The sequence below is a fragment of the Passer domesticus genome, chromosome 5, assembly GCF_036417665.1.
Source record: "Passer domesticus isolate bPasDom1 chromosome 5, bPasDom1.hap1, whole genome shotgun sequence".
Classification (NCBI taxonomy): Eukaryota; Metazoa; Chordata; class Aves; order Passeriformes; family Passeridae; genus Passer; species Passer domesticus.
Window position 1 is genome coordinate 39,013,080 of NC_087478.1, and position 27,564 is coordinate 39,040,643.

Here is a 27,564-nt window from a genome sequence, read left to right on the forward strand (position 1 = left end):
TCCAAGTTTAAAATATGAAAACGTAAAAGTGAAAAATGTTTTCTAGCAGTGAAGCTGCACGTTAAATTAATGTATCAATAGTTCTCCAGAAATAATTCCTAGTTAGGCAAAGCCTACAGGGTGCTTGTTCGAGACATTTATTGGAGGAGCTATCTGTTATCAGGGAGTGAAAACTGACTAGCAAAGAAGATGGAGATTAATTCAGACACAAAGTAATTTTTGTAGTCAAATATTTTTATGTTCAGGAGAAATGAAAAGGCATGGGGTTTATTAATTTCTATGACCACATATATGGTATAAAGTTCACAGATACAGAGAATTTGCACGGATCTAGAGTGCCATTTCTTTCTTTGTTATCCATTCTTTCATGATTTAGTCATATCGGCAACGCCGAAATTTTTATTGCTGAAAATTCCACAACAGTGTGAGAATTTATCAAGAGATGTTGTAATCTTCTTGTGACAAAGAGAATTGAGTGTGGAGGTTTTATTTCAAACACATCTACCTTCTGGAGAAATGAATATGGAAAGCCTATTAATGTATACTTCAGTTCCCATAAGCTACTCTGCAGCATAACGTGAGTTGTTACAATAAAGCATCATGAAAGGCAAGGAATAGCTGGGGAAAATGTTCAGACTGGATTGAGTCTAGTTGGACCTTGCAGAAATTCACCCTTGCAGGCCTGTTTTTCTTTTTAAAGTTTAGATTTCTTTTTCCTGCCACTCCTTCTAGTAATATTTGAAGCAGGATTTCCTGGCTGCTTTCTCTGAGCTTGAACTTCTTTTCTCAGCAGCAGCAATATCAATGCACTTCAGAGAAACTATCTACTTCTTTTTTTCTTCAACCTTCATGCCCTCAATCTATTTCTACTAGTACTCCCCAGTATATTTACTTTTATTTATTACTATATTTTATCCAGAGTTTGTGGACACCCTGATTCACATTTTTTTCTCTCAGTCACCAGCCACTGGGTGCCACAATGTCTTCTGTGTTCTGAGAATTGGGACTGGTTCACTCAGATCACTGCAGAAAATAAATCTTTTTCTCTCTTTCAAAACCAAAAAACCAACCAACAAAAAAACAAATCCAAAACCAAAACCAAAACAACAACAACAACAAAACCTAAAAAAAAAAAAAAACCACAAAAAACCCCCAACAACCCAAACAAAATCAACCAATCATAACTGGGTAGGTACAATATCAAAACACTTGTGTACAGTATCAAAACACTTGTGTTTCTCTGAACATATGTATGTAGCTCAATTGAAGGGTAGATGGAATTCAGAAGTGTTGCATAATGTAGAAATGAGGAGTAATGCAGACAGTCTCATAGGCAACCCCATTTTATCTACTCAGAAGATAAGATACTAAAAATAATGGAAACAAGCCAGAGAGTTCTGTAGGTTTTTTGTTATACTCTTTCTTCTTTGAGTCAGCGTGAGTCTCATTTGTATTTCCCACAAAATCTCTTTTTTGTATGGCTTGATTCTTTTGATTTGGGAGTCTAACATCTTCATAAATACATGGAGTCAGGCAGATCTGCAATTAACACAGCTAAACTTTGAGCTGAACTGGCCCACACAGAGCCTATACTTTTACATGGTTTATCTGTGAATTTGCCAGCGCAACCACAGCTAGCAGAATTACCTCAAATCTGTGTCTACTACTTTAGCCTCTCCCTCACACCTACTGTACTTGAATCAGAGTTAGCTCACATAATTAACAGCTAGGTGAAAGTGTAATTTATTGAAAGAGATGCTGTAGCTTACCCAACTCCTTTCAACTACTTTCTATGAGAGTTGTATTTTGTTACATTGCCTTTCACATTATGAAGAGCAGAGTATGAAATGCTGAGGGAATTCATGTGAATATTATGTGATCTATCTTATAGCACCTTGCATATCACTTCTGAATCTGGCTCACAGGTCCACTGCCTTGAGAAGAGAGAACAAGACACCCACAGCAGCCAGCCAGTGAAACAATAGCTTAACATCAGGGAAAAATATTTAGGCAGACAGTGTTGTAATGTGAACAATTATAGAACAGTAACTTGATAGTGAACAGGAAAAACAGCTTCAGACTTAAGTGAAATAGCAGATATGTAAGTATGACATACAGTTAAGGCTGATCTTTAATCCCTAACTCTAAGGTAAGGGGATATTAAATTATCACTGCTAGGAATGACTTATTTGGAGAAAGTTTATTTACAGTACTCAGTTCTTTTTCTCTCTCATCAGAGTAGAGCACATGGAGGTGTAGCTGGAGAAACTCCTCCAAAACTGAAGCTGAAGCTCTGAGGTCAGCCTGGAGAGCCACAGGCATAACACCCACTGACTGCTGCCAGGACTAGCTTTAGAAGGAGGATACACTTCAGATGACTGTCAGGCTCTTTGGTTTCTACAACTCTTTGGAATACTCAGAAAACAATCTGACATGAATTCCTAGAATTATCACTGCCATTCTTTATTGTGGCTTATAGAAGTGTGTATGAACAGAAATATGTATACTGGAAAAATAAGCCATGTCACTTGATAACATTTAGTGGTCTTCAGAGAGTCATGTGAATAACCATCTCACTAAAAAATGCAGCTGTGTACAACAGTAAACAGAAATGCACTTTATAATGGTAAAACAGTTTAATTATTATAATATAATATTTTTCAATGAATGTAATTTTATACAAATTTTTTACAAATTTCTGCCTAAAGTTGTTTTTTAAAATTACAATACCTTAAATAGATGATTATATGAGTGTTGATCTGAGCACATTGATTTCTCTTGTAAATGCATGATAGGTAAAAAGTCAGTGCATGTATTTTAAAATGTGTTAGAGTATCATCAAAAAAAGCAAAGATTTCTTCATGATGGGGAAGATTTATTAATAAAAGTAACAATAACAACAACAATAATAATATTAATACTTTATCAATTCACCCCTCAATGAAATACTTTTGTTTGTTTTAGACATCCCATGGTATAGAACCTGATGTCCTTGCTCATCTGTGGCTTGCAGTACCTTTGAACAATTATGCTCTTAGCAGCTTAGCAGTTCTCCCAAGACATCAGTGGAGAAACCTTCATTGATTTCAGAGGAGGAAGTCAAGACTGACTAAACACTTTTGAGTGTCAGTCTTTCCTTGAATTGAGTTCTCAGATTCAAAAGTTGTAGGCATAATCTTTAATATTTAGTATATAAATCACCATGAGGTGTTATACATACTAATGAAAAATAACAGAGAAAAGTCAATCAGTTTTTGCATGAATTTATTTCCATTCATGGTAAAAGCATAGGAGGGTTTTTAATGTTAAAACAGTTATTTTTGAAATGTAGAGGAAAGCAAAATTTTACATGGGGAGTTACTATGTGGAGCTCACTAACACAAGATAGGCATGTAGCCTAGTGATTTAAAAAACATATTTCAGCATCACAAAAACGAGAAAAACATTTTTTGTGGTAATTCTAGTATAACATTTTAAGGGCTATCAATCAAGTTTCAGGACACAATTTATTCAATAATTATGGTCAGGAGGAAATGTTTCCTTCACTTTCCTCTGGAAGTGTTACATTTCTGATAAGGACCATACTGAATGATTCAAAGGCAATTTTAAAACTTTACAGTCAGGCCACTTTTTGAAACATTTTGGAAAAGGTTGAAAAACTTAATATAGTCGTTTGCAATTGTTCCTGGTATTTTGTTTTCTTTTGTTAAAAGCATGATAAACAGAATGGCTAGAATATTCTATGAATTGATAAAACAACAGCAATCAGAAAGTTAATTGGGACTAAGCAAGTGTAGACTTTCATTCTTTCATTTAACAGCTTGGAGAAACTTTTAGATTTTGCTATTTATCACTGGCTATTTATTCGCTGTGTATCATGTCCAAACATGCGAGAGAAAGCCTAAGTATTGAGCTGGCTTGAATTTGAAATATATGGTTGTGATATATGAGTGTGAATTTGCATTTGAGCACCTCTTTGCAGCTGTAGAAGTATCCTACTGACTGCAATATATCTGGTAGCTTTCCAGAAATCAATGAATAAAATTTCAAGACTCAGTCTCATTTTTCCTCTTGGATTAGAATGGGTTGCCATATTTCATTTGTTGTCTTCATTTTTCATTTGTTGTTGTGTATATGAGTTCTACAGACATTTTCAGTTCCTATTTTTTCATCTAAAAATCTCTATCAGAGGTTTTGGGTTTTTTTTCTTTGATGCACTTCCTGGTGCTGTCTTATTTGTATAATGTTGAGAATCACTTATTTATTCTGAGGTTCAAGAATGGCAGCAAGTTAATTGAGTTTTCTTCTCAGAAGCTGCAGATCGTTTTGTGAATTTTTTTTTTTAAGCCATATAACTTTTAGCACCTTGTAATACTCAGGGGCAGAAGAAAGAGAGAGAAAGAGGGAGAAAATTTATTTCTTTATGTGTCTTTAAATATAATTCTGGTAGATTTTTTGTGATGGCTGATTATAATTTGAGATACTTCATTTTAATGCAGTTCAGGTAAAATTTAATCACATGAGTTAAGAACTAAGTCTGCTATTACTTTTCTTGGATCAGTTTTTCTTTTTTTCTTAATAATTAATTTTCGCTAAGATCATCTGAGTAACTTTGGTTTGGAGAATGAGCTAGGGAATAGTTAAGATGTAAAGTAATACTGATTATTTTTTACTGAAAAAAATTTCATAGCAGCAAGAGAATGATGATTTTATAGAGTTTAGAGATAAATAATTTATGCCTGTATGTGGTTCTATCCTTCTATATGAACTCAAAATGCTGATTATTTTAATAAAATTCAATGAGTATTCTGCATATTAAATGATTTTGATTCACATTTAGTGCACAGCAACAGAGGTATAACAGTTGTTTCTCTATAATGGTGATGAAGATCATCAAGAAAACTTAAACAGGTTAAGCTGGAGGATGTTTTTAAATTAAAAGAAGGTGGCTTTAGATTCTTTACTATGAGAATGGTGAGGAACATGAACATATTGCCCAGAAGAGCTGTGGATGCCCCATCCCTGGAAGCATTCAAGGCCAGGTTGGATGGGGCTTTGAGCAACCTCATCTAGTGAAAGATGTTTCTGTCCATGGAGAAGAGGGAGTGGGAAATGGATAAACTTTAAGGTCCTTTTCAAACCAAATTGTTCTGATTGTAAGTGAGGAGTAGATATTATAGTTTTATACAATAAGGCAACATAAATAAAAGTTCAAACCTTGGCAAATGTATTATTAAAATAAATTTCACCCAGAATTTTTATTTTCAATATTTTGTGTAGAATAGACTATTTAAAAGGAGATATTGACTGGATATTCAGAGGAGAGGCAGTTCCAATAGTACTGAGGTTGTTTCTATGCTATAATTCATCGATTAAAAGTGTAAAATACCTTTATGTTAACATCTTCCTGATTTATACTTGTTTTGTTTGTGTAAATGTAGTTTAATAAAATGATTGTCTAAAATAAGTTTCTTAATTCTGTTAGACTGCATTGCATTTGTAGCTGCTCTTAGCTAGACTTTAGGCTTCTTTTTATGAGATAGTAATTATTTTACAGCATGAGGCAAAACAAATTCAAGGAGAGAAAATTAGACTTTCGGATTGTTTTAGAGCTGATAGGATATAAAAAGTGACACATTCAAGATGTACTAAAGTAGAAATGTAACAGTTTTGTTGGAGTAGCTGTAAAATGGAATGACAAATTCTGATAATGGAGGTATTTAAAAGAAATCTGAACAATAGATTTGACTGCTTAAGACTGTAAACTTCAACTTAATATTATAGATATTGTTATGAAAGTGTTTTCTGGCAAGACTAAAACCAGTTTTTTGAAACTTATTTTCCATATGCTTTATACTTTCACTTATCTGTGATTCTGTTATTTTTGATTTACCAATATGAAACCATTTAGATTCCAGTTTGAAGCTGATTAAATTAATGCTTAACTATACATTTCTTATTAAAACTAATATTTGTAATAATTTGCATTCTATGAATGTGGTTTTCAGGTTTTAACTTTCCTTAGCCCTTCCAGAGAGCTATAAGGATTTTTTAATTTTTATTTTTTAATTCAAATTTTAAATTTAAGAACTTAAATTTGTAAGGAAAAAATTATTCACCTTCTGAGAAACAGCAGATATCAGATTTTCTTATAATTGGAGAAAAATTTATATTTATATTATGAGTAAATTTAGAGATTTAGGTTATGCTGGTTCCACACATTCACCAGTGCTGGAACACATGCAATCACAAATAGTACATAAATAAATAAAAAGCACTTGACCATTGAAATCAATAATGATTCAAACTTTATTGTTAAAAAAGAAAAAGCATTATCTTTAAAAAGCCATCCCCAATCTTTCCACTGTTTTCTTAAAAAAGATATTTTTAATGAGTAAAAATGAACAAAAGTGAAAAAAATAGGCTGTCTGAAACAATGTTTTTGAAAATAAATATTTATCCTCAAAATTTATTCCATTTTATATGGTGATTCATTTTAAAGAGCTGCTATATTTATTCCTCATTTCATTCATGCTGATGGGACTATATAGTGAAGTTTTAGATTACTGATCTGAAGGAGATAGAGACTTTCTCTGCATGAAAGCATTCAAATAGGATTATAAATGTCATTGGCTAGAAAATGAAATCTGTGTCCTTTGACAGTCTAATCATTATCTTGTTGCTTTTGGAGTATTCAAAATCATGTTAAAATCTAGCTGGTATGAATTGATTTATATTTTGCATTTATATTTTGGATTTAAAAGCAACATAAAAGCATAAGCAGGAGTATACGAACAAAACAATATATGAGGCTACTGATCCACTAATCTAGATAAATGAATTCATCCAATAAAATGAATTATTGCAGTTATGTTGAACAGTTTATGGGCCCAACTACCTGTCTTAGGACAGCTCTCTAGCACTGATCTGGGAAAGGTGTTTTCATTGCTGTGGCACTTAAATGTTCTAATTACGGAGTCCAAAGATGTTTTCCCTTCCAAGGAGTTTTAAAACAAAACTTCCCTCAGGTGTGCATGAATTTACCATAAATTTTATTACAATCAGATTATGAGTAAAATATTATGAAAAATGGATGAAGTGAATAAACTGAGATCAGATGTGATCAAAGTAAAATTAGAGCTATTGCTTTCTAAAAGGCATTTAAGAGCTTAGCAATTGATTCCAATTGAAATTTACAACAGAAACTCTAAAAAGCCCTAGTTAATAGACCCCTGTCTTTATGCCCAAAAAAGTATCCTTTAAAACCTATCAGTTAGCTGGATCACATGGCTTTCTAATAGTTTCCTCTCTGGAACAGACATAGCACTGAATACTAAAAACTAAAACGTGACCACAGGATGATTGTTGAAGAACAGTTTACTGTCTCAGACTTCACACTCTAACTCTATATTTACCCTGTATGGACAGCTCAAGTCTGTTCTTATTCATGAAGCTGGTCCTCCTTCTTGTCAATGTAAATTACTCTGTGAATTCAATTTTGAAGACTTGCAGTAGGGATTTTTTTTAGCAATGCAGACATATCTGATGACTTTCAGGGTATACTGCCATTAAGTATAAGATTTCTATTGTTCTTCTGACCAAACAGACAGATGCTTCTTAAGAGGGTATTCTCCACTAAGAATTGTATTGTTGTTTAATCCCAGCCAGCAACTCAGCCCCACACAGTTGTTTACTCCCTCTCTCTGGTGGGATGGGGGAAAGAATCAAAAGTGTGAAACACAAAACCCATGAGTTGATATAAAGACAGTTTTATAAATAAAGCAACAGCTGTGCGTGCTATCAGAGCAAAGCAGGGAATTAATTCACCACTTCCCATGGGCAGGCAGGTGATCATCCACCTCCAGAAGCACAGGGCTTCATTATGCATTATGTTCCTTTGGAAGGAAAACACCACCACTCTGTCTCTTTCCTCCTCTTTCCACCAGCTCTACATGCTGAGCATGAAGCCACGGGTCTGGCCCTGTGGTCCAGTTGCGATCAGTTGTCCTGGCTGTGTCACCTCCCAGCTCCCTGTGCATGTCTCTTGTGGGGTGGGGTAAGGGGCAGAAAAGACTTTGACTCTGTGTGAGCATTGGTCAGTAGTTGGTCAATAATGAAACATTTTGGAATTATCAGCACTGTTTCAATCACAAATCCAGAACACAGGCCCATATGTAAGCTGCTTCATTAAAAATTTAGTCTACTCCTACCAAGCATAATAGTCACAAAAAAACCAGTATGGTTTCTAAAATTATTTTTCTCTATGTTAATTTTCATGAAATATTTAAAAATTGCATGATGCAATCTGTTTTAGAGGAGTACTAGGACCAGGTTAAGCAGATACCAGTTAGTTGCCTAAGATTATACATGCATAAAAGCATTGATGGCAATAGAGTGCCACAGGTGTCATTGAAAATATAAGCAGAAGACAATGAGGCTACATACTTGTAATTGAGATGTAATTTGATGTGCAAAGTCTTTATTAGTCTATTAAAGGAACAGGTTGACTTTCAAGCTGAGTTTGTGTGGCTGGCAGAGGAGTTTTTTGTAATATTCACTGCTAGCAGTTTTATTATTGGAACCATTGGGACATAATGAACAGAGAAATAATAATTTCCAAGGTAGGATTGAATTTAAAAAAAAAACCCTAACCTATTGTTGAGGGAAATTACAGTAAATGTTGTCCAACAGAAACACAGTTTGAATAAGGCAGGAGTGAATTTAAAAGAGGAAGGTAAATTTTGTGTGTTATAAGAAAAACTGTTTTCTTAGAAATCAGTCATATATGAAGGAAATGCTATTACTGCCTCAGCTTTGAATTCACCTTACTGAGGTCTCTGCCTCATTGTGCCCATTCCATTGCACTACTAAGCCTTTTCCCCAGTCCTTCTTGTCTCCTGTTGCAAGGGAGCTTTCAAATGTCTGGTATAGGACAAGAGAAAATAGTTGGCTTTCTTACAGATATTTTGTTTACACCTTTATAAGGAAACACATCTGTGAATTAAATATTTATGAAGTGCTATTCCAAACTAGATCCTGGACTCTTCTAAACCTCTATCTGTTTTATGACTGTGTAAAATATTGGAGACAGTAACTAAATATCTGAAATGGAGGGATGGTACAATATGGCTTGTGAAAGATTAAGAATGAAGTGCAGTACTTAGAGTTTGATGTTAATGGATGAAATATAATATTTTTTTAAGTCTCATTTTTCATAACTGTGACTGTTAGGTTCTTTCTGGCCAACAGAAAATTGAATTAAATGGCTCAAATATGAAGATCAAAAGAAATATTTGTTTTGAAACTGTTTATCTTAATCTAGAATCAGTCTGATGATTTTTTTTTTATTAATCCACCAGTCTGATGTTTTTTTTTCCTGGTGCAAATTGAAATTTCAGCGACAATTTTCTGAGGGTTATATTTATCAAATAACAGATTACAACTACAGATAAAATTACACCTAGAATTCTGTAATATTAACTTTTTTCTCTGTGCGTTATTTTGTGTAGTGACTGGTTTTTATTCTTGCATATGTCATAAAGACCTCAGTTTACAAGTGCTGAATGCCAGGTTGGTGTTTAAAAAAATAAATAAATTCTCTGCTACTAATCCTCTCTGCAGCTGCTACTGAGATAGAGACTCACCTTTTGTTGGTAGGGTAAAGATAGCTATTATAAAGACAGAGTAAATTGAAGTAAATGCTTGGTTTTGTGTTGCATTTGAACACTCCTTTAAGGAGAAGTAAATTGATTGACTTTAAAGTTACCAGTTATATAAAATACACACTTTTTAGTTTTTATTTTCTCTTTTTTCCTCATCCTTTTCCTCCTCCTCTCCCCTTTCTGTTTAATTTTTTCTTTTTTAAATCTTTATTTTCTATTTTCTATTATCTATTTTCTATTATCTATTTTCTAATTTATTTCCCCTTTTTGTTTTCCCTTTCTTGCTTTAGATTTCACTCCCACAGAATAAGAATACCATGTATTATGTGGTAGAATTCTATTTGATGACTGGAAAGCTCTTAGGTATTACCATATTGCAAATAAGAATATCAAAATTCATGGCATCACATGCAGATTATTTTTGATTAATGCTGTCATGAATCAGTGTTTTAAGGTCTCTTAAAGAATCACCATTAAAGATAGTGGTAAAAGCAGATTTAATATACTAGTAAAAGCATGACAAAGTTCATTGGCAAAGTTCACTCTACTGCTTACTAAATTGTTAAAGCACCCACAGAAAGAACAAACTAAAACCTAAAATCAATCAAACTAAACCAAAACTCAATTAAAAATGTGCAGGGAAGAGGAATGGGTAAGCGTAGAAAAGGATAAGGATAAAAAGGAATAAGGAAGACCATCCCATTTAATCACAAGTTTGCTAAACTTGAGCTCCAGAATTGATCAACAGTTAAGGCCTAAAGGTTTAACAGCACTTGAAACAGCACTTAATTGACAGCTGAAGTTAAGCAGTTTAACAAAAGATTCATACTGAATTTACTGTAGCTTAACAAATCTAAAGTACTGGAGAATCTCTCAGAGCAACATTCATAGTACATTTGGTATTAAATAGCCACACTCACATGCACACAAATTTAAAGGAGCATGCAGAGATACAAAACAGGATGTGTAGTAGAGTGAATGCACTTTAGAAGGTTTAAAAGATGAGGAGAATACATAGCCTGTGAAGAGTTGTTGCAGCTTTGGAAGTTTCATCTGACTCAGCAGAACAACAAATTATACCCAGCACAAACTGGGTAAATACTAAAATTTTAGTGTAAATACTAAAAAATTACTGAAAAGAAAGTAGTGAATACAGTTTATAGTGACTGCAGTAATGCCTTTGACACTTCCTCATAAATGCCTCAGAGAGCAGATGTTGATCTTTGGGTTGGATGTACAGACAGTTGGACGGAAAACTGGCCAATATCTGGGCCCAGAGGGTGGCCGTCGGTGGCACAAGGGCTAACTGGAGGCTGGTAATTAGTTGTGCAACACCTCAGGGGACCATATTGGGTGTGGTTTTGCTCAATATCTTTGTTAATGATTGGGATGAGCGGACAAAGAGTACAACTCAACAGGTTTGCTGATGACACAAAACTGGGGAGAGTCCTTGTACACCAGGGGGTCATGCTGCCATCCTCAACACCATGGACAGATAGATGTGCTGGCAGGAACATCATGGAAGTTCAGTAAGGGGAAAGTCCAGCACTGGGGGAGGAACAACACCATGCACCAAAATGTTCTGGGGGCAGATTTTCTGGAAAACACCTTTGACATAAAGGACCTGGAGGCTGTGGTGGACACCAGGCTGGACATGAGTCAACACTGTGCCCTTGTGTCAAAGATGGCTTACGGTATCCGGGCTTGCATTAGGCAAAATATTGCCTGTAGGTGTCAATCTGCTGTTGAGGCTACACCAGGGATACTCTATTGAGTTTTGGGCTTAGTACCAGAGACCCAGGCACACTGGAGAGAGACTAGTGAAGGGGCACAAAGATGATTAAGGGACAGGAATATCTCTTCTATGAGAAAAGGCTGAGACAGCTGGAACTGTTTAGCCCAGTTCAGGGAAGATTTTATCTATATCTATATATAAATACCTGAAGGAAAGGTGCAATGAAGATGGAGCCTGGCTTTTTACAGCAGTGCCCAGCGACAGGACCAAGAGGAATTTGAGTTCACAACAAACTTAGTGTCTAATAATGATGTGACACAGTTAGCAATGGTTTTCTCAGGTTCATTGTGCTTGCCATTGCTCACCTTAGCAGTATTTCCTTCTAGAATTTTTTGTGTGCCTTCTTCTGATATGTGCCTTATTTATGTTTTTCTCTGTGTGTTTCTCCTTTATAGCTTACAAAGGCCAGAGTGCATGAGAACTTCTCTCAAAACCTGTATTCTTTATTTACGTCTGTAGGAATTGGGGAAAAAAATTTTCCTTGCAGTTCAATCAATCAAACTTGCTTGTGAGAGTAAATAGCTAAATAAGAACAGTAATAGCAAGAAGATGGAAAAAATCTTGGAATGATCACTGCAAGGTCACCTCAACCATTCTTTTGATACAACAGAGGATTCTTAATGTTTATATGATCTCGAGTGCATATTTATCTAATTCCTTTTTGAAGCCCTCAGTGATATATATTTAAAGACATTCAGCCAGCTATTCTCATATTTTGCTTTTCTTTTAGGTTTTTAGAAAACCCTTTTTTAAGTTTAATCTCCCTTTTTCTTTTTTTCTTTTCTTTTTTAATTTCTTTTTTTTATTCTGCAATTCAACCTATTGCATTTTTTGGTACACAATAAACGCAGAAAACACTTAAGATATTTTTTAACTCTAAAAGTCTAGGCTTTAAGATAAATATTTCATTTTATTTATTTCATTGAGCAAGATTTGATCTTTTTTATTGTGGCTGTTATTTAATTGGCTTTTTTTTTCCTCTGGGCTGCGTTTCGGCATAAAACATCTTAAAGTTCACTGGACAAAAATTGGTTCAGTTGAGGACCTACATTGGGGAACGGGGGAAAACCGCATGACTTTTCCAGGGAAAGTTCCTTTTTCTGTCAATGAGAAGAAATAGTGCCATTGAAGTCATTAACATTACCTTGATTTACCTCACTTAAGGTCTGGTAATTAATCCATACAAATGATTTAAAATATCTCCTAAGATAGCTTAACGATTTAGCCACATGTTTTGACCACATGTTTCTTTCAGTTGAGTCATTTATGAATCTTAATTTATACACTAACATATTGAATTGTAATGACAGAGCAAATTTCCAGTTGCCATTGCACGCAACAAGCAGAACATTTTTTATGAGCTACCTGTAACCTCTAAGCAATATATTGATAATGTAAATCATTAACTAAAAGTCGATTGGAAATCTTTGGATCTATTCTGAAATGTGATGGTCTTTAATGAATAGGGGGAAAAGAAAGAGGGGGAAATCTGGTGTGTATGTTTAATTTGTATAAATAATTCATTCAAATACTTTGTTTATAGATTAGATCAGCATTCAGATGGAGTTGCCATTCCTTGCTACCATATTTAACTGAAAAAAGAACCTTTTAAAATAATGTACCTACTAGCTTCTTAAAAGAAAATTTGACCAAATACCATAAAGAACAACCTGTGTTTGGATGGACTACAGGATATCTTGTGTAATCAGTTTCTTCCATGTCTGGTTTTCAACTATTCTCACATTCAATCTTTCTGCTTAAGCTCAATATTCCTAATCACCAAATAGAACCATATATATTTCCTGTCCATTGACTCATAGATAGTGATATAAGGCTATATCCTAAATATTGCTGTGTTGTCTCAAGACTGAATAATATCATTAATTACACAGATAGGTTTTTTGATGCTTGTTAACTTTCAGACATTTAGACATGGATTTCCTGAGAAAAATGTGCAGATTGCTAATGGATCATCTGGTAGGCTAAAGTTAGAAAAAGCTAGCATGACAGCTAGCTGGATGAATTTGTAACACAAGGATAAGTATCTCTTATATAGAATTCCTTTTTTCTTCTACAGAAGAAGAGATGTTCAAATTTTGTTTTCACTTAAAAAAGCATAATGAGGGTTAACACATAAGTGAGTAGGATTTGATTGCTTTACACAAATGGAATAAAAGATTTTCTTTTTTTTTTTTAATCTGTTCTTTACCTAAAATCTATTTCTGTGTATATATATACAGCATTCTGAATGCATGCCAAGAATGCATGGCAAAAGCACCTAAGACATAGAAAAGGAGCAAATGCTTCATAAAGTAACTTGGAAATCTCAGTTCTAACTTTCTTGTGGTATAAAACTTGCCAAATTGTTGCAGACCAGAAATAGCTTGTGCTTCTAAAATCAATATTGCATTGGATGAAGCTTGATTGTGAATTGATTTACTGGATTTTTTTGGTCTCCCATTACCAAGAAAGCAGACCCTACTTATTATAGTATCTAGGTGAACGAAGTAATGTGCAACCTTGTGACAGCTTTTCGAATAATCAGAGATTAATTGCAAGCAAAGGACATAATTCTGATCACAGTGTTGAGTGTATTAAGGCATTCTGAAAAATGTGGGTGCCATTTTTGTAACATTCATTACTATTTTTGCCATCACTTTTGTGGAGACTCTGTTAAATTAGTTTTCAAACAAGTTTCAGACTGTACTTGCAGAGTCCAAAACCCAGGCCTTGGTAACTGGCTTTTATATTACAAGGCTTTAACTCCATTGCTAACTCCATAACAAGTGTTAGGTCACAGCCAAGCTAATATACCCAAAAATGCCTTTGCTGTGCTAATCCTAACAGGAACAGAGGAAAAGGAGAAAGCCTGAGCGCTCACTTGATTACTCTCCTTTTTACTTCTGATAGCATCACTTTTTTGCATGACTGCTGTCACTCGAGTATCTCAGAAACCTACAGAGTTATCATCTTCCTTTCTGAGAAAGGAAATAATCATTTATCTGGTTATTAGCTGAAAAGATTTCATTCTTGTTGAGTGTTCTTTATTTGCATACTTTTTATTCCCTATTTCCAGCCGTGACCTTTTGGTCATCTTCTGTCTCACTGATTTTGGAATTAGCTTTTTTTTCCAGTTTTCATTACTATTTTCCTAATTTTAAAGAGCTCATGTCTGGAACAATAGTATTTAATCTCTCAAAAAATCTACCATATAATTTTTAAAACAGTCACATTGTTTTTCTGATCACCTTAGCCTGCGTAAAATCTTGCGCAGTGGAAACATCTGGTATCAAATCTAAGCATTCCAAATGTTTTTGAAAGAATGACACTAAACTTGTATTTCAGATTGTCACCTTGTTTCCTTCATAACTTAGCTACTTCTTGTGTCTTGTATCTTGGATGAGCTTATGTAGATACATACTTCTGCACATAGAAATACAATTTTTTTAGATTAAGGTTTTGGGCACTGAATCTACTCTAAAAGAACTTTTGATGCAACTAAAATTTAGTCCATAATCTTGCAGGGGATTTTCTCACTCCCATGAACTGATTACAGGTGATTGTGGTTTGAAAAAGAAGTCAAATTTGAAAAAGTGCAGCTTTCATATATTTTGTAATTTTCAGTATAAATTTCTGCTTTTTATCAGTTTTTTCAGTGAGTCCCAATTATACCAGAGATGGATGCAGAGATCCAGGAAGGCTGCAGTGCAAAGCCTTCAGCTGTGAAGAATAATGTGAAAAAGATTTCACACAGTGTTCTTTGTCCTTTGGTCCTTTAATGTGCACTAAATTATTTGCAAACACTGTGTCTTCAAGATCCAGTGATTGGCAAGCATACATTCAGAAAAGGTATAAAATAATAATCTTTAGAAATATAGCTTTTATTACATAAAAAGTTACAGTAAATGGAAAGTTGTTATTTCAAACAATGAAGGTCATATAGGTGCTTTTTTCTGGACACAGCTGGACTGATATACAGAAGGCTGCTTTAATTATAAAGAAGCAGACTCTTCACATTAAATGGTGTATGACCAAACAAGCTGCCTTCATTTGACTTTCCAGACAGCTGGAGTTGAATTCAGAGACAGCTAATTGCCGTGGGGACCTTTCTCTGGCAAGTAGCCCATTGGTACTCTTGAGGGGTGGAGAGGCTTCACACAGAAAGCTTAAAAGCATCTGGGCTGCTGTTGTGCAGTATGCAACTGCTGACAGATTTACCATCTGTCTTTGAGAAAGACAACAGCTTGGGAAGCCCAGATACCAGTATTCCTCAGTAGAAAGCCCGTTGTCAATCAAACCCTCCTCATTACAGCTGAGAGAACTTGAATTACAACTAAGTGAAAAAGAAATATCAAGACATTAGTTTACTTTTATTTGTGTGTGAATAGATGAAAAATCCTGGAAGACTAGGACACAGCAAAATGTAAACATATTTTTATTATCCATCACATAAACTTTCTCCATAAGAATAATTTTACAGACCTACCAACAGTAACCATGTTCATATCCCCACTGAAAATAGTCACATTGTAATAGCACAGAATAATGAATTCACAATATATACTATACTGTTATAAATACTTCAGATATTTATTTTTTGTAAATTGTCATTGACTGTAAAAGGTCCTTTAATTTCTATGTTTGTAGGCAATAGAACAGATTTTATCTATATTATAAAGGAACTTCAAAACTCTAACCACTGGTATAAGAAAAAGATGTGCAGTCATCCCCAAATATTGTATACTTGCTATACTAAATTATGTTTATGGCCTAGTGTAATTTGTAAAGAATAAATGAAAAATTAAGACCATATCAATTTTTCTAAAAAGCTGCAGTACAAATATTTTCAGCACACAAATGCACATATATAAATATATGTCAATTCATAATACCTGCAGGTCTGAAAGACATTCATTCAACCCAACAGTTCGTAAAAATGCCAGGAATTCTGAAAAATGGAATTATGGGTTCTATAAATAATAGTCTTTCTTAAGCCTTCAAATGAGTACATATATTTGTGTAAGATTAAGTACCTTCCTGAAATATGTAAAAAAATTTTCCCAGTTGCTCTCTCTGTATTTCTGAGGTTGAACAGTGTGTAATGTGTCTTTAAAAAGAGCAAATAGTTTATGGCTCATGTCCCTCAATGGGAACATAGAAGAATGCTGGACATATGATATAGTTGTCATGTAAAAGTTGAAAACACATGTATTTATATAGGTATGTATGTATATTGTTTATCACAAATATATAGATAGCTGGGTACAGGTCGCTGCCATAAAATGATTTTTTGTGTGAGAAATTTTCATGGGTCTTTTTACCCTAAGTACTTTATAGCAAATCTAGAGGGAGAGAGGAGGAATATACTCCAGGATTTTCCTTCAAGCTCCATTACTGCAAAATTCTAAAAACAATTGCAAGATATAGGAAATGCAATTTATTAAAGAAGAATGAACACTCTGCCCAGCACACTGACATGGTGCCTCTATGAAGCAAAATTTATACATTATTACACTAGTGACTGCAGATCTCCAATGAAAATCTGAGTCCTTGTTTCCAGCTACCTTTCCTAGGTTTGTTTCTATATTTTAATGCAGAATGCCCACCTTCTAAGCTTAGGGTTAAGGCACACATCTGGGAGATAGAAAATTCAGATTCAATGTTCCACTGCTGAGGGAAGACCCTGAGTTCAAGCATTCTAGTGAAATACATCTTTATCACTGTCCAGGGTTTAAAAGAAAAGGGAAGTTGGCTTCTTTTCCCTCAGGGAAAAGCTTAGTTTTTACTTCAAGGAAAGGGTTCAGGACTTCTGACTCCGGTCTAAAATATATGCTCAAATGTAAAATTAAGAAAGATCTAAATTGTTCAGATTAAGTAGTATAGCACCAGTAGTAGTGCAAAGTGTTGGCTTATTTTTCATGCTGAAATACTTTCAGTACAGAGCTACATCATGTCCTTCTATACTGTTGCAATCTACAGAGCTGATATATCCATGTCAAAAAGAGGTATAAGAATCAAATGATGTGCTCTTCCCATCATTTCCTATTCTCCATTTTAACCATATCCCTGGTTCATCATGCTGACTGCTATGAATCTTTTTCTTGAAGGGATAATTTCCTCCAGGCATGGCATTGAAAGTTTAGTTGGAGCTTTGAGCTCCACTCTGGTGGCAGCATGCCAAAATTCCTTTAAGGGACTAGGTCTCAATATATCTCTCCGTTTCTGAAGTGGCCAACATAGTATTTCCCCACTTCAGAGAGTGTAAATGTGTTTCCACAGTTGTGGGGATCAAGTAACACAACTGATAAAATTTCTCTTGCATAACACATGAAAATGGGAATATATTACTGTTGTGGAAGAGATCGTAGCCACAATACTTTAGTCAAGTTATTCCATTTCAATCAAGTGTTTTCTAGTCAAACCAATGCAAATCTCTGTTACTATATGGAAATTAGTTGCTTAGTGATGTATGACAAGTGTGTTCATGAAAATGCTTTTTTTAGCTTTCCTACATTGGTTAAATGGTGCAGGACAATTAAATCTCTGCCATATTTGTGCACAGCTGAGGTATAGTTTGGGAGTGTATACACAGGACATTTTGAAAAATGTCCATGCTGATGTGTGTACCAGGGATACAGGACTCCACCTCTCACCATTTACCCATGTAAAATTGAGGGCATAAAGTGAAGAACAGAAGACTGAACAGGCAAAACTGAAAGCATCTTTTAGCTTCCAGATGGTAAGAATGATATTTCCAGGTATCCACAGACTATTGATTAGGACTGGCAACCAGAAAATATTTCTTGTAAACTAAGCTCATTAAAAGCTTCAATTATTGTAAATTTATAAAGATAGAACTCAGTTTGCCATTTTGGTCTGTAAAGTAGAATCACATTTATTCTACCAATCCACTGTGATATGAGATTTTGATAAACATGGCAGTTAAATATTTCCTCTGGGAACATCTTACAGAAAACCATGTGATTCTATGCAGAGTTTGTATGAAAGTTGTTAATATATAAATTTAAAATAGTATTTCTAAATATAACTAACATAATAAATGAAAACTTCTCATTCAGTGCACATCTGGTGTTCCTTCTGCAAACCTTAAGAAACATTTTTTTTCACAACGTTTATATATAATACAGGTGTGGGTTTTTTTGTTTTTTGTTTTCCCCTGAAGATAACCCAGATTCTGAAAATGCCTGGTACAAAAAAAAGTGTATTTTAGGAAATGGAAGAGACATGGGAATTTGCAAAAATCCATTTATATCCTTTGATGTGTTGTTAATGCTACTGCCAATGGCACAAAGGCATGATTCCAGAATTTAAACATCGTGGAACATAACCAGGCCATAAATATGATTGTCCAGGTACAGCTCTATGATTAGATTCAAGAAGACATGGCACAACAGCTATTAAATTATCCATCATCTAAAGTTTCCTCAAGGTAGGCAAAATAATCTCAGTTGTTTTGTGACTCTGTTGTGTTTTGTTTTTTTTTTACAGTAATGAGGTTCTCTGAGTAATGTAAATGCATTTCATTTCCATTAGCACTAATAAGAAATCATTGAGCACATCAAGGAGGGAATATATGTATTTGCAATATGTACTCTTGGATAGGTACTTAACCCAAAATATATTTGAAAATAATGTGAGATAAACATGTGGAATGAAGTGGAAAATGTGGAAGTAAAGTGCTAATTCTTTCACAACATCAGCTCAGTCAGGGTCATGAAGGAATATTGAAGATGATTACTACTAGATGTTAGATTTGGGAAATATACAAGTATTTAACATTTTCAGCTATGTGTTCTAGGACTTAACAGAGCATATATTTCCAATTAAATGTTTTGTTTTATCTGCAACTTGCCTGTCTTCAATCTAAATTTACTGGAAAGTAGACAAAAAAAAGAACAGCTCTTTTTGATGTTTAATCCTATTACAACTAGTGTTTAAAAGATCATAGTGGGCATTAAATTCTGTCCATACACTTCACAAAAATTTTGAAGTGTATGGACAGAATTCACAGAAGACAAGATCAAGAAGCTGAGGACACATGGCATTATAAGTCCATATACAAAAATAATTTTGTAAAGATGTAATAACAATGTCTGTATTATCATTGGTTTTAAGCAACATATTAAAATCAATGTTCTAATTTGAAGATCTATGTGACCAGTAAAGGATTGAAATCCTGCTCTTCTGCATATTCTGTAGATATTTTTGTCTATCTACTTCTAATGTCTGCAATTTGATGCTTCATGTGGCATGAGACTTAATCTCTTTCTCTGAAATAAGGTTGTTTGGGACATGGTAGGAGTTGAACCACAGAAAGATTTCTACTGAAGGTCCTCATCTGCAGTCATGAACTCATGAAGTGAATGCTTGTAACATGGCTAACGCAGACATCTTCAGTAACGGTGTAAAGAATTATTGAGGGACAGATTCCAGGGAAATACCAGGCCAGACAATCTCACCCTAGAAGTGAGTCTCTATCTAAACTTTGAGTTCACTTTGAGTTCACTTTGAGTAAACTCCTCAAAGTGTCACTCAAAGAGTCACCAAGATAATCAGGCAGATGGAGTCTTGTGTGGGGAGACACACATCTTTTCTCTGTGGAGGTGGAAGTAAAGAACTGCAGGAGATTGCAAGAGAGGTCATGAAGACATCCAAAGCTTGCTGGGATGTGTCCCTGAGTAACGGGGTATTTCTGGACCTGTTTAAAGTATGTTGAACTAGTTGCTCATGGAAGTCAGTTCCAATGAGTATGATTTATGATTCAAAGTGTAGCTCATAATGGGCTATGAAAAAAAAAAGAAGATGGAATTTCTGAAACCAATATGCAGAAAAAGAAATGTAAGCATCTTCAATCTGCTACTTATCCTCCTATAGTCTTCCATGTTTTTATTAGAGTTTGCAAACAGTCAGGATTTACTTCTGAAAGGTCTGATATTGCAAAAGACCAATCCAATTTCAGATGCAGATCATAAATAAAAAAGGTTCATATGTAGACAATAAATAAAACAATTCATGGCATCAACAGTTCATCAGAAAGGTGAAAACTCTTACAGTAATTTACTTAGATTATCAAAAATGAACATAATTTCAGAGGAAGAAAAAGAAGTTTATTTAAAAAAAAAAGAACAAAACAAAACAACATGTAGATCCTGCCTTTTCTAGTCTATGATTAGATTTTAATGAGTTATTTATTGTCTTTTTGGAAGACCATGACACAGTGCCATAGTCCATCTTTTTAATTTTTTGCCATTTCTTCAATGTACAGGAAAGCAAATTTCCTGCTGAGGCTCTTACTATCAAAAGAAACCCAAGCAAGCTGCAGGTTCTGCTTACTTGAATTACTGTTATCAATACCTTATGGGGAAATTGAAGCAGAGCAAGCATGCATAACTTGTTGCAAGTCCTTTTCCTGTTTTGGAGAAACCACATGAAATGGTGCAGCAGCTGTGTTATTGCCACCTAAATTCAAAATGACATTCAGTGTTCAGAATGACAGCACACAATTTGAAACCACCCCATGTGGACACACTTGCTGCAACTTTCCTTCTTGAAAACATACCTGAAAGCTCTGATATAGATGTGACTTACATTTGAAAGAAAGCCCATTTGTAATACTGCAGATTTGTGAGTGATGTCTAAATACTGTATATAAACCTAGGGATTTTTTTTTTATTTTTCCTTATACTTCCTAATGTGAAGTAATGTTTTTAGTGGTTTATATGAATAATGCTGTGTGATAAGTTATCAACTGTATCTTTCACACCTCCTTTGCAAACTCAGCTTGGATGAAGGCCAGCTGCTGGTAATTGGATCTTGCATGTTATTACACTATTGCATCTTTGGTATCACTCAGCCTTTTTACATTCCTTTGCTGAATTTCCTTCCTCTGTGCTGTGACTTCTTCACTGCATGTTATTTGTGTTTTTAAAATGAACCATGCAAAGGAATATTTCCACAACCATGGTGACACTGTAACACTCTTACAAAGGTAATAAGGTAATTCTACAAGACTGGTATTTTCTGTGACCAGTTGCTGGAAATTTAGTACTTTTTTTTAATGGAATAAGAGAGAGAATGGAATGTGCTGAGTATTTCCAGATCTTAGGCTAGAATACTACTATAAATTAATACAATACGTTTTCGACAGAAGTGATGAACTGTGTGTGTGTGTTGCTGTGCCTGTTTTGCCTACTAGTCTTTTATGAATCCTAGGATGTGATGTAGCTTTTCTGGAGGCTTGTTGGATTTTTTTTTGTTTGTTTGTTTTTTAGTTTTTGTGTGGGTTTTTTTAGTTTGTTTGAGGATCCAAGCTTCTGAATTCATTTGAATACATAATTTTTTCAATAATGAATTTTTATCACCCATAATTATTTTATCTTAGCAATCTTTTTTTTCTGGTAGTATATGAAGGTTTAGCTTTTTTTTTTTTCTGATAATATTTAAAAATCTGAATTTTCACCTGGGAAGCCAGGGTACATGGAATGTGGGCCCAAATACAATATTTACATAGCTTATGCCCACAGTTATTAATAGCTTTCAATTGCTTGTATTTCTGACCAAATTGAATCTATAAGACATAAGGTTAAAAAAAAAAATTTCCATATAGAAAAATTCTTTAAATTTTTGATTAAGATCCTACACTACTGTCTTCAGAAAAAGAAAAATAAACTATTCCTAGAGACTGCCAGGATGAAAACCAAAAGAAATACAAAATGTACATATTATCTGAAAAAAAAATCAAGTCAATTTTGTTATTTTGAGAGTCTGTCTGGTTTTAGATTATGAAAAGGACAGTAGCTGTGGGCAAGTATTTGGGCATTGGCTTTTTCTGCTAATTGTAGATCCAGATGCATAAAGGAAGAAAGTTAGAGAGTGTGAGCCTACAGCACTTCAAAATTTTGTGTTCGCTAAAAAGCCTTGTCTGTTCCCTCTAATCTTTTTTTCTCTGCATGACTCCAGCAAAATCTGCAAACTGTTAAAAGGCAGTCTTATAAGCAGAATTCCTACCTGCAATAGGTGCAGCATATTAGTTACCACAGTAAAACAGATGTGATAAAATATTCAACTGTTCAAATGTTCCTTTAGAACCTCTTTAACATGCCTGCTGCTATGTGATTGCCAAGAATTTACTGCTAAGATATCACACTAAATAATTATTTAAAGTCTTTTAGGTTTCTGTCTTTATCTTAACTAAACTGAACTTAGAATTAAACTACTGGAGCACAGGGTTCCTATTCTATCTCTGAATTTCACCAGAAACACTCTAAACATCAGATATTTTAGTGCTTCAGCATGCAACTTATTGCCATTAAATCTCAATAATTTCCTGTTGTCTTGCTGTTAAACAAAATGCTGTGCTCATGTTTTACCCATAGCTTCAAGGAACACAACACACACATAACTTTTAAAGATCCTTGAAGAATTTTTGGTATAACATTTCACAGCTGACCTGTGATAGAGATTTGTGTAACAGAGGACCTGTGGAACATAATGATCTGTGCAACAGAACAGCTGATGCATAATTTTGATTAACACAGCTTTATCAGGTCATTCAACTTTGCTAGAGTAGAAACCATAGCACTAGTTCTGGAGAATTTGAATGAAGTTGGTTTCAGAGCAGAAAAGAAATTCTGTGTTATGAGAGGGATAATGATGATTCTCTGACTACCCATACCCCCACACTCATCTTAAAAAGAAAGCTGAACAACAATACATCTCTGAGAAAAGATTTATGCATTTGAATAAATTGCTAGTCAGTAAACCTGCTCTATAATCGAGAGAACAATACAATTTTTAGGAAATGGGTAATAATAAGAGAAGTTAGCAGCTGGGCTTATGTTTCATCCAAATCAAAGTGGACAATAACTGATTAAATATCACTTAAAGATATATGCATTCTGTCTCTCAGAGCATTTGACTCTTTCCTTAATCAAAAGGTTATTATGCAAATTAAATGCAAACAGAAGAGAGGTGTCTCTGAAACCAGCTTTATTAATATCTTGCATTCTGTAATTGATTTCATCAACATCAGGCTCTTTGTTACATGAAACCAGAAGCAATTTTACTAAGAGATGCATTGCACTGTGAGTGATATAGAAAATACTCTGTGACTTCCTCATAAAGAAATTGTTTCAAAATGTTTTGGTTTACTATTCTCTTAAAACTTTCTTATTACATGACAATATTGATGAGAACTACACAATAAAGTAATGAGGACCTCCAGTCAAAATCATCCCTTCTTGAACATTTGTTTTCTTGATAGAAATATTTATATCTCTGCATAAAAACATTTTCCATAAGGTAAGTTTTGAAAACTACAATGTTACCACATTCAGATAATTTTATCTCTCCAAACTCTGTTTTTAAAAAGTATTTCCTTTCCTCTTACCCACAATATATATATACAACCTCATTATGCTCTGGTGCTTAGTAATGTTAGGTGTTGAATCAAATTTACACAAGTGTAAGTCAGGCCTGGAATGTGCTAACTTTTCTATGTTCAAGTAAGGTGTGTTCAGACTTACAGTTCAAGAAGCTATTTAACTGATACACTTTCTGGTAACTGAAATCTCATTCATAAAGTGTTTAGTATTTAAGTTTGTTAATTATTTTCCAAGATACCTGAATTAGATTAGTAGTATCATCCCTATTTTATATCAGGGAAGACTATAGTAAACATTATGGACTGACCATGACAGGTGTAGATTTCTTTGACCCCTGACTATCAGAAGTTTTATTCAGTTGAAGTAGAACATGTTCAAAGGACTCCATGTTCATGGATGCAACAGTTTTTTGTCTGCCTCAGACAGACTGACTGATACCAATCATGCACTGAACCACAGTTTTATTTTTCTCCATCCTTGATTTCTGTCTTTGAGGTGCAATGCTCCATATCCCTTGTCATATAATGTCCAATAATCAGCAGAATACTGAAAATCATATTGAAATAAGGATGTTTTGAAGGCTATTTTTTGCTTTTTTGACTCAGACACCTACTGCCCATGAGTGTAAAGAACATATAGGTGTCTCAGATCTCCTGTTACTCCAACTTCTGCCTACCCATTAATTCATCTCCATTTCACAGCTTTTAAGATATTGCTGCCACCTGGTCAGTATCTTTAAAACTTACACTTCAAAATGTAAAATGTTAGCAGATGCTCAAAGGAAGTGTATGAAAGTGTATATTAAGGATACAGAATAGCTTTCACACCCACTAGAATCATGTCTCCTGCTCATGTGGTGAACATATGTAGGTTGTTGTCTCAGGATTCAAACTTAGGCATGCCTTGTTTTTTTTATTCTCAGAACATTCTGAGTTTGCCCTTCATTTTCACTCTACAGTTTTCTTTCCATGCTGTTTAGGTAGGTAATATTTTGAAAAAAAAAAAAAAAAAAAACAAAAACAAAACAAAAACAAAAACAAAAACAAAAACAAAAACAAAAACAAAAAAACACCCCATACACCCCATATATTAGCCACTTCTTAACTGTGGTAAATACAGTGAAAAATGTGGGAGAGGAGTGTCACCATCTGTTTAAACCTCAATACTCTCACAGATTGGGTGGCTTAAAAACCTTTGACATTATTTACTAAGTAGTTCATAGTTTGATACAGTTTCTTTAATTAAATAATTTCCCACCCTGGAAAAAATTGCAGTAACAGAAAGTCAACTAAGTAAAAAAATTAACTTCCCAAAAAAGAAGCACATTCAAAGGCTGAGTTTCTGCCCCCTGAATGCTGTTTTGGATTTATGGCTTCAGTAACTCCCCCAGCTCTAAGCTTAACCATGCCATTTAACCAAAATAGATAGCTTTAGCTGTATATTCAAAGGAGGGTGATTAACAGTAAAATGGTGAGCAGATTCAGCTAATTAGGCCTCACATTTAACACTCCATGGAGATGGATAGAACCATTTCACAGTAATCTTGAAGCTAGTGTTTGTCTATACTTGTCATAAATGTGCATCATTCTACATTGTCAGGGTTATCAAACTACACAGAAAAATATTGTTTCAGGAGGAAGAGTTTGTGGTAGAGTTCTTTTTAGAAAGACACACAGGAAGAAACTAATTCCTTGGAATTAATGATTTTTTTTACACTAATAAGTTGCTTCTGTTCTTGCCCGTGGGTATTCAGTTTTTTGCCTATGTCTAATTAGCAGCTGTTGTAAGTTTCTTTCTTATTTTTCTTCCTATTATGGGAAAGTGATTATTTTACCTTCCTTTCATATTAATAGTTGTCAGTGTCTTGACAGGCTCCATAGAATTTACACAATGGTTAAAATTCTGATGTTCTTACTGCATTTGATGGTCCATTAATATGTGACTGTTTGTGAATGACAAACAATTTAAAATGTTATTTATAGGACACATACACAAGGAAATACTTCAGTGAGAGAGACAGCTGAATAACTTATTATGAAATCATTAAATAACAACTTATACTAATGAATTCTCATGCAGGTATAGATAATGGCCTGATTCTTTCAAGATAGTAGAATTCTTGCAAGTAGTTAACTCTTTCCTAGTTTTAGATTTAAACCAAGTATAGTCGGCTGAATATGTGACTGAGTATCATGGGAAAACTGTAGCTTGCTTTACTGAACTGTCTAAAGTCTAAGCAGCTACATTTAAGAGAGTTAGGTTTATGCTTTTCAGGGCTGATTAGTCTCATCCATCTGCCCTGAAATAGATCATATACATCAAAATATACAGAATTTTTCTCTCTTTATTTCCTAAATTACTAGGCCAGATTCAGACAACTACTGCATGAGAATTACAATGCACTATCAGTAATGTAAATGAGAAAGTCCAAGTTAGTTTTGAAAAAAAAGAAAATTGCCTGTATTTAATGAAAGATAAACTGGGATAAATAACATAGCACATATGATATGCCATGACACTGCAAAAGGATCTGAAGAACAAGAACCTTAAAACACAAATATTTTTTCTGAAATAAATGCATTTTGTAGCAAAGAGATGCATGTACTTGCTATACTTGCTCTAAAAGGCAAACTGGAATTCCATGTTAAAAGGGAAATCCTTTTCAATGGGCTGCACCAAGAGATCAAAGCATATTCTTCTCTGGGAAAACAAAACTAAATGAGGCTCCTATTGCCTACATCACAGCAACACAAGGCAAACAAATGCCTTTCTTAAGTGAAACATCTAAGTCTAAAATTTCACTAGATTAAAATTTCCTCAATTCCATTCAACTTTTCTTTCAAAGCATAAATGGAAATTATGTGAAGTTATTTCCTCTAATGAGGACTACATCAACAGTTGATTCTTCTTACATTAGTGTGAACAGACAGTATCTCATTTTCCAAAGGTCTAAGGAAAAATCAAACTTTTATTATGTGCAAGATCAATACAGTTACTTTTCTTTTTCTAGGCAGACTGGATTATTTGGCTAATCTCTGGCATGTATTTCTACTCATTCATCTTCTGGACACTGAACCTGTAAAGCCATATGCACTGCTCAACTTGATATATTGAGCACTTTCCTAGGTCTTTTTTTTTCCTTTTTTTTTTTAATTTTTTTTTTTCTTTTAATTTTTCCCCTTTCCTGTTTGTTTTCAGAAAGTACCTGAGTTATCTTCTTACTCTGCTGGCACAGTCACTAGGTATGTTTTCAACAAAATGTAGTTTTCACCTGTCCTTAAAATTTCAGGACATTTTACAGAGGGTTTACAATACTCTTATTTTCCATTGGCTCTCAATCCCAATGGATGAGACTGATGACACCTAAGTGTTGTTAATCAATTTGTTCCTAGAAAACAGTTACTTTGGTGTGCCAGTGAGACAAATAGTCAGGCAGCTAACAGAAGAATGTTGGATTTACTCCACTTTTCTGAGCAAGTGTCTTTCCTGGAGATGTGTGCTTTAACTGTGAAATTCAGCAAGTTCCATTTGTAATTTATTAAGTTAATACACAGGAAAACAAAAAAATCCTCTTTGATTATATAGATTTAAATAAACTTGGCAGAAATTAAGTGATAATTATCATTGACTGGATTCAATCTTCTGTGACACTTATGCCAGTTTGTGAGAATCCTTTTTTAATAAACACAATAAATCATGGTAA